Genomic DNA, 13,505 nt, shown 5'->3' with positions numbered 1-13,505 from the left:
AGTTGTGTGAGGAGGACTCAAGCTCTTTCAATTCCGAATGATTTCCAAGACTTTTTAGTAGGTGTTCAACATTTCATGGCATCGGGTCCAACGTGCTTAGGGTTCTGTTGTCTCCCATTCTCTCATGCTCAGTTAATTCACAGCTCATGAGAATGAAAGAGCAGTTGAGGGCACCTGATATTTCAGAGGAACTTCATCTTTGTCTGGGTGAGCCAAGTTTGATTGTATGAGTTCTTCTTCCATCAGCCAAGTAGTCCTATCCATGGGCTAGATCCCCCTGGGGAGAGAATGACACTGGCGCAGATTTATGTTAGCTTTTGCATCACCTACATAGTGTAAAGCAACTAGAATATACCAGGGCCTGGGCCCCAGAAATTCAGATTAAATTCTGATATTGGGGCTGGTTTGCCATCTCATTACACAACTTTTTAACTCCGTTTCCTTCAGCGGAGCTGAACTGTCATTTGACTGGTGAAATTAGACCTGGTACTTCAAAGTGATTTGTGATTTACCTCATTAGTGAAAACTTCAAGACACAAAGAGACTCCAAATGATCCAAATGAGCGGTAGTTAAAGCAGCCCTCCTAACAGAAAAGAACAACGATAAAACAAAGGTTGCCTGTTCATCTTCTGTATCTTTTATACTCTGGAGGTTTTTTTATTTCAAATGAGGAGCAAAGCAAGAAGATTTTCTGCTAAGCAGTGCAAAAATAATTGTTTTTTAAAAAAATGCCCTTTGGTATTTATGCTGAAGCAGCTTGTGTTTATTGGTTTTTTTACATAATAAACACGAGTTGAAGAAAAAACCTCTGAACTTCTGAAACAAAGGTCAAGGCGAAAACTAGAGAAACTGGTTCTCTTGCAGCAAGGATTATACTCTAGGTGAAACGGAGTTTTTCACTGGCAGAACTAAGAGCAGAATTTAACTGTTTCTCAGTTTTAGACTTTCCATATGTAAAGCCAGGTGGTTGGCAGGAGGGATTGAACTTGTGATTTTAGGGGCTAAAGCTATGTGCTTCAACAACATGAGCTAAAAAACCATGTGACTCTCAGCTAAGGTAGTAGAGCCGACTTCACTCTCCTTTATCAGTGGTCTCAGTGCCTCTGGGTTACATACTTCACCCAGTTGTCAAAGTGCATCCTGAACTTCAGGCCATGTCTACACTCCAGGGAAGATTGACATTGCCACAATGAATTTTCCAGAATTTGATTTAGCAGGTCTAGTTAAGAGCTGCTAAATCAAACTCAGAGAGCACCCCTTTCAGTGGCCGGTACTCCTGCTCCTGCAAGGAGCAAGGGAAGTTGATGGGAGAGTTTACTCCTATAGGCCTCCCTCCATGGGGATAGTGAGGAAACTCAAATCAAGGTATATTGACTCCAGCTATGTAATTAACTTAGCTGGAGTTGCATATCTTGATTCCACCTTCACCTTAACTGTAGGGGGGCCTCAGAGACCTCTCAGCATTTCATTCTGCATGAATGAATTCCAATTAAAAAGCTGATGGATCATGTCTGTGACAAGAGGGAATGAACCTGTGATCAGTCGTCTCAGGGCCTCTGGGTTACACATACATTAATCTTATTACTTATATCTGTCAGCCTACTACATACCTGCTGGGGAAACTGCTGCACATTGCTAGGCATTGATTAATCCTTGTATGAAAGATATAGCTACAAGTAGTATTATCAGCACAATCCTACCCTACTTATTTGTTCACCTCTACATCGGGTTGGAGTCGACACAAATATATACTCACATTTGATACAATATAGAAAAGTCCTAAGCAAAGCCATGAGAGCTTCGACTACACTGCATTGCCAATCCTAAGTAGCCAAAATTCATGAATCAGGCCCGGCCAAAACGTGGGATTGTCTTAAAAATCAGGACATTGTGTCAGCTTTTAAGCCTCTAGGGGTCATGTTTTCCAGCTTTTTCCACCCCTGTAATCACAATGGCTAAAAAAATATTGTCTGTGAAATGGAAGCCGAAATTCTCATATCACGCAATTCTAAGAACTGAGGATTTAGGAAAAACACCAACTACTGTGAGATTTGAGATAAAAACCACTCATTGCCAACACTCCTGCCTGAGTTCACTACTCTACTTTTTGAGCTTCCAATACACTTTAGAAGGAACCCTGCATTTTCTAGTTTCTTGCTCTTTACCATGCCAAGGAAATTATTTTTCTCAGAATATTCTCTAATGGGTGTTGTGCTTAGCTTTGCCCAGTGAAGAAACTGGACAACAGTCTTTAAAAATGACAAAGCTTTAATTAATCCTGCTACCATGCACTTGAGTTGTTTTCATTAAATCAAATCTGTACAGCAATCCAGCAGTTATTTAGACATTTATTAACAATTATTTATTTCCTTCCTCATTGAGTGTTTATGGTGCAATTTTTCAACACAGTAGTTACTCAATAATAACCTCTGCAAAAATGCCATTATGAAATGTGACAAACTCTATTGCAAGGGCTGCATGAAATGATCGGATGCTTGTTTTCTCTGGATTCCAGGCAGGAAGGCCTTGAAGTCAGTCCTCAGTCAATCAAAACTCCCATTGACTTCAGGAACTAGCTCAGTGAGTTGGATCTAAAGTCAAAGGAAGGCAATGGACAAATGGCCATTGACGTTAGAGGGCTTTGGAGAGGTCTGAGAATTAAGATACAGTTAGTTAAATTCAGTCACAGTAATTGCAAAGCTGATAAGGGAAGTTATTGGGGAGGCAGTGTGGTTTAGTGGGTAGGGTACTCTGGGTGGAATCAGGAGACCTGGAATCTATTCCGAGCTCTGCCACAGACTTGCTGTGTGACCTTGGGCAAATCACTTTGCTTCTACTTCAATCCTTTGACTGTCCCAGGCCCAACAACGGCAGGCGGGGGGGGGGGGGGGGGGTGCAGGAGAAGAGAAGAGGGAGGTAAAAGGGGCAATTGCTCCAGGGCCCAGAGATTCAAAGGAGCCTGGAGCTCCCGGTTGCTCCTGCTGCTGTTGTGGCAGCAATGACGGCCAGAGCCCCAGCCCTGTTTGAATTGCCACAAGAGTGCCATAACACCGCTCTGCGAAGCTCTGAGGGCTGCAAGGGGTGTGCCGCGGTCCAGGCGCTGCTAAGGGCTGACTACCCTCAGCCCCACCCCCTCCATTCTTAGCCCCTCCCCTTCCACTCTAGGTCCCATCCTCTTCTGAGGGTGCAGAGCCCCCACCCCCACACCTTGTGCCAGGCCTGCAGTGGCTGTCAGCCCCACTGGTCTGTCTTGCCTATTGAAACTAGGGCCTGTGGTTGTTAATGTAATCCTAATGATGCCAATATTACTACCAAACTTACTCATTTTTTTCAAATCACAAATAGTGGCATAAGATGGGAAGCAGGAGCTAGCGACAGTCCTGGTTTCCTTACTGTATGCTTTGTCACAAGACTATCATGCAAACCCTATGGCCAACCTGAAAATATTTTGTATTTCTGTCTGTCATTGGCACCTGTGTATGACAACTCTGCTGGAGGCATACTTATTGCATTAAAAAAATCATTGCCGGAGTCCTTTAAGTACAACAATTATTAGTCATCAAGTCTAGCCTCCACTAGGTGTCAATTGCTATAATAAGGGAATGGGATTAATGAGGGCTAATTAGATTGTAAACTCTTTAGGGAGGGGCTGGGTTTTTGCTGTGTGTGTGTTCAGCACCTGGCACAATATGCTGCTTGCAGCACTATTGCAACACAAACAAATAAACATGACTACTACTACTGATTGCTACGGGAGGCGGGCTTTTCTGCCAGCAGGCTGCAGGCCCACATGGATGATTCCAACAGCCCCTGAATGCATCTGCCCCACCAGCACAGCAGCTCTACAAAATGGCAGCCTCCATGCACGCTCACAAAATGGCACCCACGGCACAGCTTCACCTCACTGGTACCGTATATGTGAGGCCATGCCATTTTATATGGCACGTATTTCCAAATGTGGCTCAGGAATGTGCCCCAAAACTTGCATCTGTCCTACAGCACTGGAAAGCCCTTAGGAGATTTAGGCCTTCGACTGCCATTGGTTTTCAATGAAAAACTGGTGCTATCTCCTTTTAAAGGTATTGTAAAATCCCTTCCCTAAATGCTAATTTAGGTGCATTAAAGCCCATTTTAGGTGTTAAAGTGTTAAAAGGCTCTAACTTTAGACAGCCACGACTGAGTTCCGGGCTCCATATGTTAAAGCATATGTTGTGTATTTCTCAGCAGCATCTAGATCCCAATACATTTCCAAAAGGTCCAATGATGTCCTGGACTTGTCTAGTGTAGCGCTATCACATTTTAGTCGCATTCGCCTCAAAGAATCAGCTGCTTGAGTAACTCAAGGCAAATTGTTGATGCAGAAGGCTTGCGTGCAGCAGCCTTCTACAACATTACCAACCACGCAGCCTGTAATCCCCGTGCCACATGAGAATCTGGGATGAAATCTTGACCCTGCTACAGTCAATGTGAGTTTTGGTCATTGAAGTCAATGGAGCCAGAATTGACCCTGATGGTCTTCAAACAGGGTTGCTGACATCACAGGGAATGCTGAAAAACATATTATTCAAACACAAGCCTTTCTCACGCCCACTGTGTTCTGCGTGTCTTGCTTCCCTCGGGTTTTGTCTATGAGGAAGGTCCGTGTGAAAAAAAAATGGTTCCTTAATGAAAATGTTTCTATCTTGAAAACCTCCCCCTCAGTCATGAGTGAGTACAGAACAAGAAATTACCCTTTAACAATGGAACGTGAAGGCTATTTTCCACTTTTGGGGTGCACTTTTGAAAGCCATTCAAAGAAATCCAAGATCTCAGGCAGGCATTGAAGACATTTCCATCCATTTCACAGGGCCTATTTTGTGCCTTCAGCCATGACGCGATGCAGAAGAAAGTGCATTTAAATAGAAAAGGTTTTTAGATTAAAATAAAGAAACAAATAAAACCACCCGCCACTGAATAGATAATTAGTTCAGTTGCACGTGGTGACCTATTCTGATACCCTTCTGCTTACTTTGAATAGTTCTATGGACTTCCATAGACCTAGTTATAATATGGTGCTAGTTTGTCATGAGTAAGTGTTACTAGAACCTCTGGCCTTTAGTTGTAGCTATTTAAGTTAACACCCAGTACTCATGGAACAAGAAAACATTCTAGAAATATGTCTCAATTCTTTATAATACTGACTGAGAGCAAAAACATTGTCCTCCTGGGAAACATTTGTGGGCTGTCTTTGACAATATCACTTAAACAATGTGAAGACAGGAAGCACGCTAGAGAAGTGCGAGATAACAATGTGTGCTGCTCGAAGGTGGGGACAGTCCGTGATTAGTTCTGCTTGATTGGAGCGATCACCTAAAATATCAACTTTTCTGCAGTAGTTTTGCTGGCTAGATCATTTAATGTTCATGGTCTGACTGACTCCCTGATCAGGTCTCAACATGGCACATATTAAAGGGTCTTTCTCTGCTGTTTAATAAGTTTATTATAATGTGTAGCGGGAGGGGCTATTCAGCATAAATCACTGGCAATCTGCAATGATGATTTATTTTTCCATATAAAGTGGGTGCTTGACTTTAGGAAAGATGTGGACAAATGAGTGAGAGTGCAGAGGAGAGTATCAAAAATGATGAAATCTTTAGAAAACTGGACCTATGAGGAAAGATTTAAAAGAAAGGGGCATGTTTAGTCTTGAGAGAAGAAGACTGGGGGAGGGGTGAACAGCTGGTAATAGTGTTCAGATATACTATAAAGAGGATGGTGATCAATTTTTCTCCCTGTCCACTGAAGGTGGAAGAAGAAGTAATCTGCAGGGCTATGTCTAGACTGCAAGCCTCTTTCGAAAGAGGCTCTTTCGAAAGATACTTTCGAAAGAGCCTCTTTCAAAAGAGAGCGTCTAGACTGCACGCGGAACTTTCGAAAGAGAAAGCCGCTTTTTCGAAAGAAAGCACCCAGTGAGTCTGGATGCTCTCTTTCGAAGAAGCCCTATTTACATTCAAGAACGCCTTCTTTCGAAAGAAGCACTTTCGAAAGAAGGCGTTCTTCCTCGTGAAATGAGGTTTACCGCCGTCGAAAGAAAAGCCGCGTTCTTTCGATTTAATTTCGAAAGAACGCGGCTGCAGTCTAGACGCAGGTGAAGTTTTTTCGGAAAAAGGCTACTTTTCCCGAAAAAACCCGTGAGTCTGGACACAGCCCAGCAGGAGAGAGTTAGCTTAGATGTTAGGAAGAACTTTCTAACTCGTATAATATAAGAGACAGATATAATCCATGGCTGTGTCTAGACTGGCAAGTTTTTCTGCAAAATCATCTGATTTTGCGGAAAAACTTGCCAGCTGTCTACACTGGCCGCTTGAATTTCTGCAAGAACACTGACGAACTCACGTAAGATCATCAGTGTTCTTGCGGAAATACTCTGCTGCTCCCGTTCGGGCAAAAGCCCTCTTGCGCAAATCATTTGCGCAAGAAGGCCAGTGTAAACAGCACAGTACTGTTTTTCGCAAAAAAGCCCCGATCACAAAAATGGCGATTGGGGCTTTTTTGTGGAAAACCGCATCTAGATTGGCCACGGACGCTTTTCCGCAAAAAGTGCTTTTGCGGAAAAGCATCCTGCCAATTTAGATGTGCTTTTCTGAAAATGCTTTTAATGGAAAAATTTTCCGTTAAAAGCATTTTCGGAAAATCATGCCAGTGTCGACGTAGCCCATGAGATTAATGCAGGTGGCAATTCCCAAAGATTTCACAAAGTCTGAGAACTAAATACATCTATACATCTAATAGTGGTTTGAACAATGATAACACACAGGGGAGCTTGACTGGTTTCCAGCTGAGCATTCATTAGTGTGCAGTGGGGCCCAGAAGCCTTGGCATGAGCTGGCACTTGGTTTGCCAGTGTCACACAGGTTACCAAGGGAGGTTGTGGAAGGCTTGTTACTGTTGGTTTTAAAGAAACACTGCTCAGCACAGAGAGATTAGCTGACCACCGGAGATCCCTGCCAGTCTTACATTGCTACAGTTCTCTGTTTCCACCGAGAGCCATTGCAGTGTGAGATGCAAGTCATTTAAGGGGCTAATCCCAAAGTCCTGGCTCTCTCCTCACAAAACACAGCAAGCAGTTTGGGCATGAGGCGGCTGCTCTACAGCAGCCTCCAGTCTCCACACGATGTATTTCAGCCTCTTTACACACAATGGCCCCTAGGGTTGCCAGGTGTCTGGTTTTGAACCGGACAGTCCAGTATTTGAGCTTTCTGTTTGAGAAACAAATTGAGAAAATATAAATGAGAAAATATAAATGTTCCGTATTTGCTAAATAAGATGGAATGTAGATTGTGATGTAATGTCCAGTGTGTCTGGTATTTTTGTTGAAACCATCTGGCCACCCTAATTGCCCTTCTAGAGCTACTCAAGGAAGAGATAAACAGGTCCTTTATCCTATGCAACCCTTGAGCAAAAAGCAAATGTTCCCTCTCTCACTGCAGAAAACAAGTCTAAAGATCAGGCCTTCATGGACCTTTCCAGACATCCCATTACTAGTAGTGATCCTGCCATGGGAAGCAAGCTGGCTTCACTGCACACACAGAAATAACCCCATTGATGGGGCATGTCTGAGGTCTAGTGTCTAGGGACCAGGTCCCCCTGAGGCTGTGTTCCAGGGTGCTGAAGCCCTTATAGTGAGTCCTCCCAGAGCTGAGCTGGTTCAGTGTCTAGGAGACAAGGAACATGCATTCCACAGCCAAAAGTCCCTTAGCTGTCGGATTGCAAATACAGATGCAGCAGCGTCTGCGTATTAACGATGGCTGCATTGCAGTGTACAGCAGCGTTCCTTGCATGCGGGCTGACAGCAGCTTGGAAGTGGTTCTGGCTCACATATAAATAAAACAAACAATGAATTATTGGATTCCAGGAGAGGAATCATGGGAATTTGCTAGTTGACCCCAAATCCCAGAATTCCAGCAGTTTCCGGTAGGTATCCCACAATACACTGCAAGAAAAAATCCCAGTATGCATAGAACCCAGCAGCAAAACTCACTATAGGTGCGCATAGATGTTGGAAGTTAGGCTGCTAGGAGTATACAGTTTGATTTATTGTCTCTCAGTAGCCACACTATACAAATTACTCCAGCACCCCTGCATAGGACACTGGACAGCAACCCAGAATGTTGACCACTTATTTAAAAAAAACCAACCCAACACCGTGCCATGTGGATACAATGATTCAGAGGAAAGTAGGTTAGAAGTAGGGATGTGAAGGACTCATCGACCAGTCGACTATCCGATAAGCAAATGCAAATAATTTTGAAAGAACGCGGCTTTTCTTTCGATGGCGGTAAACCTCGTTTCACAAGGAAGAACGCCTTCTTTCGAAAGCTCCTCTTTCGAAAGAAGGCGTTCTTCAATGTAAAGAGGCCGTTTTCGAAAGAGAGCATCCAGACTCGCTGGGTGCTCTCTTTCGAAAAAGCGGATTTCTCTTTCGAAAGAAGCCTGCAGTCTAGACATAGCCTAAGGGTGTGTCTTCCCTGCACCCAGAGCTCGAAATAAGTGACGCAATTTGAGCTACGCAAATTGCATCACTTATTTTTTTGAGTTAATTTCAAAATAGCTTATTTTGAAAATTGGCGCTGACGACACAACATTTATTTAAAAATAAATCGCTATTCCAAAATGTCCCTTACTTCGCGTGGAATATGGTTTACAGGGACGGTGGAATAGTGAGTCCGTTATATTTCAAAAGACGCGGAATAGCTATTTCGGACTATACATCCTTTATATAAGTTCTTTCCCAAAAGCTTCTATGCACAAACATATTCCACAAAAATCTCCCCGCATATAAAATGCCTAGGTTTTTACTGAGCCCTAATTCAGGCAAAGCTCCCATTCACAGCCTTCCTTTCCGGACTCCTCACATGTTAACGCTCAGCACGTTGTTGTGTTGGTATAATGCATTGAATCAGCAGCATAGACTATCAAGGCTTGACACTGGTCTTCATTTGTCATCTTATCCTATACATAGCATTCTCGGCTCCACAAAGATTGAGTTTTGTGCTGTTGGTCCAGCAATGCAATTCTACGTCCACATAAGACAAAAAGCTCTATTCAGCTCTCTGAGGGATCTGAGTACCTGTATAGTATAGCCATAGATTTACACATACGACATGGATTTTGAATGACATAACAGAAAAGCCCTAACCAGGTTCGATAAACCTATTAAATCACTCCTACCAAAATAGATGGCATCATCAAACTCCTGTAGAGACCAATAGCTTCTTGATAAAAGCCCAAATCCACCCATCACAAAGTGGATGGGGCTTTCCTGTTTACATGAACCACCAGGGGCAGATGACCGGTTTGCGGGGCCCTGGGCAGCATAACTCCGCGGGGCCCCCTCCCCTTTGCCATGGCGCATGCGCGGGGCTTTTTTAAGCGCAGGGCCCGGGGCGGCCGCCCCGTTCGCCCTGCCCTATATCTGCCCCTGTGAACCACTGAGGATATGGACAGTCCTCAATATGCTCCTTTAAATATTTTTGGTTTGATGTACGTTCCCTGTGGTATTCACTAAACTGAATCAGTTCACCTGTTTACATCCAGCTCTATTCCTTTGCCGTTCAAGGGTGTGAAACATTGTTTTAAGACACCTCAAATTGTAGAGTTTGTAAAACATCTTGAAATCTTCAGAAAACACCTTCATAGCTGAGGTGTAGCCTATGATCCCAAGGATGAGAAGCACTGACCGATGTTCCCTCTAACTTTGTCCATCCATTTGAGGAATAACATTTGTTCTGTGCACAGAGGCATATGTGGATGTGCACCACCAGTAGAAACACATGCTGTTGATTGTGGGCAGCTATGGGGGCTCTGCTAATCAGCTGGGTGGCACCTGAATCTCTCCTGGGCAGCTGATCAAGTGCACAGCTTACAAGGAACACTGGCACTAACTAATACAATCGATCTTTCACACAGCAAAGAATAGGATCCTTCTACAACTGCATTTTCTAACCTCTATCTTTTCCTTGTAGAATCTGGCAGAAGAAGAATGCAAAATATCCCTGATGTTCCTGATGTAGAACTTTTGATGAGAGCTAAACCAACTGTTTATCACTTCTTGATCATGTTTTTTTAATGTGTTGCATTCTGTATTGTATGTCAAAGAAATATGTCCTAATCTAGTGGTCCCCTACACGGTGCCCACGGGTGCCATGGTGCCCGCCGGGGCATTTATGTGTGCCTGCTGAAACATATGGGCTGGCCCCACCCCTGGGCATGCCCCTACCCCGGGTGCGCAGCACATGCACGGTGCCAGCCCTGGGCTCAGGGCGCATGGGTGGCCCCTACCCCCAGGCGCGTGGCGCATGCATAGCCCCACCGCTGGAAGCGTGGCACGTGAGTGGCCCCGCCCCTGGGTGCCTGGCAGCCACGAAAGGTTGGGGACCACTGTCCTAATCAAACAGAACACAAGTGATAGACACCACCAACTGGTTCCCCATCTCTTCTTTTTCTGTGAATAGAAAACTACAGATTGAACCTTTCTAGTCCGGCACCCTCCAGACCTGAGTGGTGCTGAAGCAGATAATATGCCGAACCATGGGAGGTCAATGTTGTCTAGCAGCATTACCAACACTTCCAATGCTTACTGGGTTCCTAGCAGACATTTAGGGGTAAATTAGAGCTAACTAACGGCACAGAACACTGAGAGCCAGGACTGGTGGCTGTAAACAAACTTTATTGGACCATAGGAAACTTGGCTAAAACCAAGATAAGTGGACATCCAGCTAACTAAAATCATGCCGGACCACGGATGTTACCAGACCAGAAAGTGCTGGACTAGAGAGGATCAACCTATTCAGTACATTTTGCAAAAAGGAAGGATGAATTAAAAAAAAAAAGTTATACCATTATTGAAACTTTGAGCTTAAAATACCTACTAGCGGTTTGTGGGAATGTTATGAAAGAAAACAATTGCCAGAAACAAAAAAGGGATTGCAGCACAGGAAACAACCACAGCAATGATGCGCATTCGATCTAACACAATCCACAGCTAGTGAAATTTTTGGTGATCAAAGATCATTCCATTGGAATGCCAAAGGGCTCTGGCATCGTAGACTTTTCAAAAGTACCCTGTGTTGGCCTGTCTTTGCTTCCAGGGTTGTCTTTGTGGGGAGCACAGTCAGATTAACATCCCACCTGGTGACCCTGAATGAATGTACTTTTCCATGCTGAAAAAATTGGGTTTGTTTAGTTTAGAAAAGAGAAGATTGAGGGGGGACATGATAGTAGTTTCCAGGTATCTAAAAGGGTGTCATAAGGAGGAGGGAGAAAACTTGTTCATCTTGGCCTCTGAGGATAGAACAAGAAGCAATGGGCTTAAACTTCAGCAAGGGAGGTTTAGGTTGGACATTAGGAAAAAGTTCCTGTCAGGGTGGTCAAACACTGGAATAAATTGCCCAGGGAGGTTGTAGAATCTCCATCTTTGGAGATATTTAAGAGTAGGTTAGATAAATTTCTATCAGGGATGGTCTAGACGATATTTGGTCCTGCCATGAGGGCAGGGGACTGGACTCGATGACCTCTCAAGGTCCCTTCCAGTCCTAGTATTCTATGATTCTATGATTCTATGTAGGGAACTACAGCATCATTTCTCAGCTCTGGAAGAACTGATGCCAAGGTGCATTTTGGGAGTTTCACCCCATGACAGGTTGTTTGTATATTCTCACGTGCTTCCCACCCGAACTGAGCATGTGCACTGGTAGAGGTGTGCTTTGGGATGCATACTTCTGTGGCTGCCACTACCATTAGAACCCAGGTCATGCAGGGGTAGGATGGGATGCCACGGGGAATAACTCTGACATGGTCAATAAGAAGTCCCTTACTTCTTGCTGGAGAGACCATCATTTGCAGGCCTCATTCTTTATTTAGAGGGGCATTCACCAGCAGGACTCTATTGGAATTACGCCCCACATATACCAGTGTCAGGGGCAGGAGGAGCAGTCCCTGCCTTCAGTTTTGAGGCCACCAGAGGAGAAAAAAAAATCAGAGAACCCTGGCACTAGAGGAATTTGCTCTTTGGAGAAAGTTGCTTGTAGTAAAAGCCACTTCCTCAAAATCTTTGCTGCTTTTTCCCCATTGGAAGTGATCAAGACTGAGCAAAAAATAGATACATTCATGATTTGTTACTGGGTAAAGAAATAAAAAACAAATGCCACGGGACAATGCAGAAACAGCAGGAGCATCTCCTGCCACTGAACATAAGACCGTAGGACTGGAAGGGACTTTCTGAGCCATTAAATTCAGGCCCTGAAATCACAGGCAACCAGGGCTGTGGAGAGACTTGCCGGCCCCCTATGCAACATAGGAGGGGCGCAGCTTCATGTCGCTGGAAGGGGCGGGGTCTCAGGCAGAAGGGGCGGGGCCTCAGGCAGAAGGGGCGGGGCCTCAGGCAGAAGGGGCGGGACTGGCTTAGCCTTCCCCAGCCAGCCCTTCAGGGGGAGCACTGCGAGGGGCCCTGGCGGTGATTTAAAGGGGCTCCAGCCACTGCTGCTGCTACAGTAGCGGCGGTAGCAGCAGGGAGCCCCAGGCGCTTTTAAAATTGCACAGCTCTGGGGCAGCTGACCTCCTTCCTCCTCCCTCCATCGGTGATGTGGCAGGCAGCCATTTATGCCCATTTGTTCTTCTACCAACATTGTCCTTTAGCTTAAAAGGCTCTTCTGGCTCCCTGGTTTCTGACCCCTATGTGTTTATAGAGAGCAATGACATCCTCTCCCAGCCTTTGTTGTGCTAAGCTAACCAAGCCAAGGTCTTGTGAGATCAGCTCTCCATTTGCTTGTTCGTCCTGGTCGTTCTTTTCTGCACCTGAAGGCCTGGTGCCTGGTTACTGACATGTAGCACATTGGCTGGGGGGAAAACAAACAGAATACAAAGGGTCCAGTTTGGCACGGGTTCAGGTCCTTAGAATAACATTATCTTGGGGGCAGTTCTTTATACACCTTAGGAGTCAGGCTCCAGGCACAGGGGGAATACTGTATCGCCCAGGGTTCTGACTATTAGCACAATGGCAGCTAGACGCTACCCTTCCCTCTAGATGTTACGGATGTGAAACAGCTTTTAAAGTGTGTCTTCAGCAGCCATTTAAAAGTGGAAAGTCCTGACTGCTAAATATGATTAGCATGCAGAAAGAAGGTGTTGTTCCTAATCTGCTTCCAAACACAATCCAGACGAACTGCGTAGACTCTATAGTCACCTCCTTACAGCCTTTTGAACAAAGAAATGAACAACATTTACAACAGAAACTTCAGTTCAGACCTAATCCCCAGGCACAGCTTCTCGTAGGGTTCCTCTCTCAAGGCTACTCAGCCCACCTCCTAAGTCCTCAATCTTTAAAGATCATCTCCCACCTCCCTTAAATCCAGCCCACAGAACCCACTTAACATTTGTTAGTATTATTAAGAGAGTATTTGTCTAGTATTATCCTAGACAAAAACAACCAGCCTTTTACACATGCTACTATTCCAATTTTAGCAGT

Source organism: Pelodiscus sinensis, chromosome 12 (genome assembly GCF_052426305.1).
Source record: "Pelodiscus sinensis isolate ZL-2025 chromosome 12, ASM5242630v1, whole genome shotgun sequence".
Taxonomy (NCBI): domain Eukaryota; kingdom Metazoa; phylum Chordata; order Testudines; family Trionychidae; genus Pelodiscus; species Pelodiscus sinensis.
The sequence above is the reverse complement of the archived record's forward strand: the minus strand, read 5'-3'. Positions refer to the sequence as shown.